Consider the following 7,492-nt stretch of genomic DNA (forward strand, 5'->3'; position numbering starts at 1 on the left):
TCTGTGGGCTATTTCTTGCACTGGCTTGGTTCCAAGGTGCCCCATGCCGTGGTGTGCATGGTGGGAACCCATGCTGATCTCTGTGCGGAGCGGGAGTTGGAAGAGAAGTGCCTGGACATCCATCACCAGATTGCTCAGCAGGAGAAGAGGGATGCTGAGGGACTCCAGAGTTTGGTCCAGCAGGTGGATGAAGCTCTGGGACAGGACTTTGACCTGCGCTGCTCCAGCCCGCACGCTGCCTTTTATGGGGTCTCGGACAAGAACTTGCGGCGAAAGAAAGCCCAGTTTCAGTACCTTCTCAACCACCGCCCACAGATCCTCTCTCCAGTGCTGCCTTTCAGCTGCCAGGACCGTTGCCAAGTGCGTCGCCTGCGGGACAAGCTCCTCTCAGTAGCTGAGCACCGGGATATCTTCCCAAACCTGCACCGGGTGTTGCCCAAATCCTGGCAAGTGCTGGAGGAGCTGCACTTCCAGCCCCAAGCTCAGCAGCTGTGGCTTAGCTGGTGGGACTCTGCCCGGTTGGGCTTGCAGGCGGGCCTGACAGAGGATCGGCTCCAGAGCGCCCTGTCCTACCTGCACGAGAGTGGGAAGCTGCTCTACTTTGAGGAGCACCTCACCTTGCGGGAGTATGTGTTCCACAACCTGCCGCGGCTCATTGACATCCTCAATGTCTTCTGCCAGCGGGATGCCACCGTGCTGCTCCAGAAACTGCTCAGCGACACCCACATTGATGAACTGAGGGCCACTCAGCTCCATCATTACGTGGAGGGCTTCTTGCTGCACGGCCTCCTCCCTGCCCACGTTATCCGTCTCCTTCTTAAGCCCCACATCCAGAGCCGTGAGGATCTGCAGCTCATCTTGGAGCTGTTGGAGAAGATGGGGCTCTGTTACTGTGTCAACAAACCCAAATGCAAACCCCTAAATGGGGCAGCCGCTTGGTACAAGTTTCCCTGCTACGTGAAAAATGAGGTGCCCCATGCAGAGGCGTGGATCAACGGTGCCAATCTGAGTGGACAGTCCTTTGTGGTTGAGCAGCTGCAGATTGAATATAGCTTTCCATTCATTTTCCCACCTGGCTTGTTTGCACGCTACAGCGTCCAGATTAACAGCCATGTTGTTCAGCGGTCAGATGGCAAATACCAGATCTATGCCTACCGGGGAAAGGTGCCCGTGGTGGTGAGTTACCGGGCCTGGCGAGTCAGCGCTTGGTTGGGCGCTGCTCACCTCCGCCAGCGAGCGGAGCAGCTGCGTGGTTTCGTTCGGTCCAGCTCCTTCCCCAGAGCTAGAAAATGATAGAGCGAGGCTGGAGGAGAGCAAGCTGATGCAAGAGCCTAAAGGAAGTCCGGCAGTTCTTTAAAAGTTTATTATCTAAGGCGACAGGCCATTTTTCACTCATTTCAGGGAGGAAAGCAGCTTTGGCCTGTTCTCCAGAGCAAGGCTGTCACTCCAAAGCCACCTACAGCAAATGGCAGAGAGAGGCAGGAGGGGAACGGCTCCGTCTGCATCGGAAATAACAAAGTGCAGAGCAGTGAAACGGGAAGCTGGGGGCAGTAAGGGCAGCACCGTCGGCCGTCAGTGCTGAGGGTAAGAAAGAGAAATCTGAGGATGTCAGGGACCAAAACGGCCCCGTAAGGCCCTCTGTGGAATGAGGAGATCTGAACTGCCGAAGCATTTAAGTAAGGATTATGTTCTGGATCCGGAAAGCAGCAGGAAGATGAGACCAGAGAGCTTCTGGCTTACTGGTACCTAGGGAGGATATAAACACCAATTACAGATAAACCATTTAAGTCATAAAGCCCAAATAACTATCACCAAGAGGTCTACAGTTCACTTAACTTTAATCTGTGAGCACGAGGGAGATACCATCGACAGGAAAAATAACAGCAACATTTTCTGGAGAATTCCCAGTACACCAGGTCCTGGGTCTCCCAGCACTGGTGTAGCAGCAGCGACAGGTCAGAGAACAGGGAGAGTGATAAGGAATTCCCATTAAAGGAAGTGAATATGGTTAATGCCAGGCAGCCTCATCCTGGCAAACAGATCTACTTTAGTTGTTTGGTAGGGAAAGGGCTTTGGGAAGTGTTTGCATAGCACCATGTGACATGTTGAAGAAGCGCTGACCAGGACTAACTCTGGGAGCACAGAAAATCAGGAAACAGGAATTCAGAAGTTAGGCTCTGGTCTAGTGCTACTAAGTACCTTTCTGCCAGTGTTGAGGAGGTAGGCATGAAATCAGTCTCCATGATGGTTGGAGCAGTAAATGAAGATTCACTTCAATGTACCCAGCTCAGTTCTTATTCATGACATGATTCTGAAGCCATGGACCTGATCCAGCACCAAGTGAGCTTGGCAAGAGTTCCCTGACACTTGAATCTAGATAGCTGCTGCTTTGCAGCCTTCTTTCAATTCAAAACTCCCAAAAGAACTTTGCAAGATAATTACAACATCCCCTTTGTTAGGCCCAAGTTCTGCAAACATTTAAGAAGCCAGAACACCAGTATGCACTTGTTCAGCTCACCATTGGCTTCCTGCAGTCTATATTTCACCAGCCAGTTGCTTTCATGGCATCAGTAGCAAACAAATCACATTCCTTCACCCCTCTCTGTATTTCGCATAAACCAAGATTACAGACAACATCACTTCTATCAAATGTATTGGTATGCCAACACTTGTTCTACTTTGTGAAAGATTTTAAAATATACAAGTAATATTTTTTAAGATTTGGAATTTGTGGTGGCCTTAAAATTCCTTGTTAGTTGTAGGATTGAGTAAGAAACGCTACACTCTAGGTCAGCCTTTCCTGAAAGTCCTGCAGAGAAGGACTTGGTATTGGTGGATGAAAACCTCGACATGAGCCAGCAAGCACTCACAGACCAGAAAGCCAGTCCTGTCATGGGCTGCATAAAATGAAGTGTGGCTAGCAAGTCGAGGGAGGAGATTCTCCCCCTCTATTCTGCTCTGGTGAGACCCCACCTGGAGTACTGTGTCCAGCTCTGGGGTCCTCAGTACAAGATGGACATCGACGTGTTGGGGCAGGTCCAGAGGAGGGCCGCAATAATGATGAGGGGGCTGGAACACCTCTCCCATGAAGAAAGGCTGAGAGAATTGAGGTTCTTCAAAGAAAAGAAGGCTCCAAGGAAACCTTATTGAGGCCTTTCAATATAAAAAGGGGTCTTATAAGAAAGATGGAGAGAGACTTTTCACCAGGTCCTGTAGTGACAGGACAAGGGACAATGGATTTATACTGAAAGAGGGTAGGTTTAGATTGAACACAAGGAAGAGTTTTTTACAATGGGGGTGGTGAGACACTAGAACATGTTGCCCAGAGAAGCTGTGGATGCCCAGTCATCAGGAGTGTTCAAGGTCAGGCTGGACGGGGCTTTGAACAACCTGGTCTAGTTGAAAATGCCCCTGCCCATGGCAGGTGAGTGGGACTGGATGATCTTTAAAGGTTCCTTCCAACCCAAACCTTTCTGTGATTCAATGAATGCTGTGTCTGGGAAGGAACAAGTAAAGGGTTTAGGATTCACAGTTATGAGACTTCCATGGGGAAGTGGGACCTGGCCCTACATTTCACAGGGTGCAATGCCAAGCAGTTCTGGGGATGCACCTCCTCTGTAGACCTCCTCCACCTTTGGGTGGAGGTCCCAATCCCATTGCAGCCCCCAGTTTCCCCAAATCTCCACCTTCTTTCCCCAAGCCTCCACCTTCCTACTCCACACGTAAGCAGCACTGCTCCCCTCCAGAGAGATTAGGCAAGCAACAGTGCTGTCCACCCCTGCCCAAAGCATGTCCAGGATCCCTTCAAGTACTGCCATCATCATTTGTATATGGCTTGGTGTGCCTTGGGGTAGATTCATATAATTCCTGCAGAAATGGTGAGCAAAACTGTGTGGGGAATGCAGTTCTGGGCAGAAATTCCTCATCCTTACAGGATTTCTACTTAAGGTCAAGGAGGAACATGGGGAGGATCTTTGAGAGCATTCAATTAACCCATTGCTTGTTCCGTGTCCAGCCTCTGAGCCCTTGGAAACCGGGCTTCTTCAATTGCTGCTGAAGTGGAAACCAGGGGGTTTTACCATATGAGCTGTGTCTGGTGGTGTAGAGGGCAAGCACTCCCCCGAGGGGATGCCAGCCTTGCTCCATGCTGGTGCCAGAGCCCATGAGCTTTGCAGTGGCCCACCGCGTTTCCCATATCCGCTTGCTACAGCGTCTTGATGCTTCTGTTCAGATGATTTAGGTTCACGTCCTGTCACAAGTGACTGATTACATTTGCACCCCTTGTCCCTCCAAGTCCAGAGTCAGGCTCTAAAATAACTCTGTGTCTTTTACCTGACCCAGGAGAGAGGTGTTTTAGACAGAAATCTTATTAATGATGCAGGTGCAGGGCTCAGTAAAGTGGAGGCACCTCAGACTTCAGCTGAATAATTAAATCCCATCAATAGGACTTTCCAGGGCCGCTATTTAAAATTAATAACTCCAAATGCAATTCTGGCATATAATGGAATCTACTGAAATGGGATTTTTAATTTTTTTAAGAAAACAAAATGCTTTATAGCATTGCTGGCAATTTCACAGCCACCTGCCTCTCAGCCCCAGCTGTTGACAGCTAGGAGAGAGATATTTTTAATATGAATATTTTTAAGCTCCAACACATAGGAAATGGCTCCAAAGCCAGCACCCAGCATGCTGGTGCTCAAGTTTAATGGACTTCTAGTGTGCTAACAAGTAAATCAAGAGGAAGTGAGGAAGTCCTGTTTGGAGAAGCGTGTCTCCTCTGCCTAAGCAGATGGGAAAACAAGGGATTGTCTAGGTTTGTAGCAAAAGCTACATGTTCTGTGAAACTGAATCTTCCCTTTCCCCAGAAAGTATCTCACTCATAACTAGCAGCTTTAACTGTGGTAAATGTATTGAAGAAGCCAAAAGACACCATCCCTGGCCGTTTGAAGTTACTCACAGATTTGCACACCCGTGCAGGTATAGTAGGATAAAATGTAAGGTTCATGGGAAAGCACCAGAGCTTTCCTCCTTGGACACTCCCCGAGTAGCACTGGGGACATCTTTGTGCTGGAATGCTGTTCATCATTTTTTTCTGGCTTAGCTTCATGCACCACCTAACAGGAGCTCAACAAAGTTTGACTAGAGCTGCATTACTTTTCTCCCCCTCTTCATTACCTTGGGGAGACATTCAGCTCCTGTTGTTTTGCATATTTTGTGATAGGGGTTTTGACAGTCAAATCCTCCCCTGCTTAGGCCAGCTCCTTCCCAGCTGTCCTTGCATGCTGTCAGAAAGATGTGTTTAATATAGGCCATGACCTCTAGTAGTAGGCAAACAGAGATAAGTGCTTCTCTCCCTGGTATTTTTCAGCTGGCTGAGTCAAGCAGCTGCTTGAAGAATCCCCGGTGGAGGGGTTGGTCCAGTTTTCCCATGGGAAGCAAGAGGATAGTGCAGAGTGGCAGCCTTTCAGGTTACACTTGCTGCAGATCACAGAACAACTGGGAACATACCCTGCTGTCAGGGAAGATCTGCAGTGCCCATGGGTGTCATGGGGTAGGTAGCCCCCAACAACAATGCTGCTTTCTCTGTCTTTATCTGTACAAGACACAGGGAGGAAGAAAATTAGCTGCAAATTTGATGCCAGAGTCAATTTTCCCTGGAGAGATCTTTTATTTCTAGAAAAGTCATCTTGCTTTAAAAACGTGATTTTGACAGTGACAGGCTAAGTGGCTTTGCATGTAGAGAGTTGGAAATGAAACCATCGACCTGGTATCACAGGCAACTGGGCAAGAGAGTGGGAGAAGAGAATTACTCTTTTCCCAGGAGAAATTGAATATGCTACTTCTGAAGTGGAGGAGAGTGCTCCTTTTGGCAGGAAGAGAAGGGCTACTTCCCCAGTGATCTTCAGGAAAAGCAAAGACACAAAAACTGGGTTAGCCCAAATAAAACATGTGCAGACTCAATGCAGGAATGATCAGAAAATAAATGAGGGTAAGACTGGAAACTAGCTCTAGAAGGGCACAATTTAGCAAGAGGCCATGAAGTATCTCTGTTTCCCATGGTCAGGATCTGATGCCAGACAAGCAGAAAGGATGGGAAGTGTTTTATCCTCAGGTTTAGTCCCTTGTCAACAGAGCCTGCTAGATCATGAGTATCCCTGCATACCTGTAATTAGCGCACCTGTACCCTCCCCTTCCCCCCCCCAACCCCAAACCTGAGTGGTGGCCCTGGAGCCAAATTATGGGCCCAGACACCAGGACTGCTTCTGCTGGCTTTGGGCAGCACCTGAACCCTGCTTGGAACTGGGTCTTATCTTCACACAGCCATGCTTTCTCCCAGGCCTGCAGGCTTTTGTCCCTCTCCTCTGCATCCTTTGTTTGGCTTTACCAGCCAACACTGCAATATTTTCTCTGTCCAGGGGTGACCTCATGCTCAGAAAGGCATTTGGCAGAAACCTGGTGAAGGCTTGTTAGTACTCAGAGGGCCTGAAAATATGATTTTTCCCCTGCCTGTCTGTTAAGGATAGGAAAGACGGGAACTGAACCTGAGCCTTTGAAATCCGTAGTTTTAGTAATTAGTAAATTTAGTTGTTTGGTGCAGTGACTATCACTCTGCCACCGGGTCAGTTCTCTCCAAGCGGGAGCGTGGTGAGATGCACAGGGCCATCCAAAAGAGAAGGCATCGCTCTTATGAGAGCTCTCCACAATGAAGAAGAGAATAAAAGCTTTGAAACTGGTTGCCCTGTGGCCCACTTTTCATTTTAAATTATTTTCTTTCTCTTTGTGGCTCCGAAGTAATAGTTTACAGCACGCTTTAATGGTAGCAGTTACAACATGAGAAGGTGGTGGGAAGTGACTGTTCCCAGACCCCCAAAGCATGCTCGAGTATGCAGTGCTTTACAAAGACAGTGACGTTTTAAAACCTCCAAACCTTTGGCCACAGTGCATCGCTGGCATTTGTAAGGGGTAAGGTCATGCAGCTCGGGAGATCCGGGTGTCCACAGCCCCCGTCAGCCTGCCGAGCGGCCTCGATGGAAAACGGCTCCGCTCCCCCCCTGTAGCAGCGGTGGAAATTTCCATGCATATTTCTCTGAGCCCTAGGAGCAAAGCTTGGCCGAGGATCCTGAAGCAGGCAGTGTTTAGGATCTGGCCAGATGTCTGCAGCAAAGGAAACAAAGCGCGGCAGGAAGGTGGCAGAGTTGCTCTGACTAACCAGAGGTGTCATGGGCTTTCGCACCCTCCAAGACGGAAACACACTTATTTAATGGGGACGAAGGTTAATCTCGGTTTACTTGCGGGGCTGGATGAAAAACGAGACTTTGCCTGGTGCAGGAATGACGCGGAGATCAGCAACACAAGCACTTTTGCTGTTACCTCACGGGCGAGCTGTGCCCTCTGAGTCGAGCGCCTCACAACCCTCGCCGCGATACCGGGGCTGACGAGAGCCCGGGCCGGCGGGTGCCGCCACACAGCACGGGCGCAGTGAACCGCCGGC

The sequence above is a fragment of the Athene cunicularia genome, assembly GCF_003259725.1.
Source record: "Athene cunicularia isolate RWA chromosome 4 unlocalized genomic scaffold, athCun1 chr4_part2, whole genome shotgun sequence".
Classification (NCBI taxonomy): Eukaryota; Metazoa; Chordata; class Aves; order Strigiformes; family Strigidae; genus Athene; species Athene cunicularia.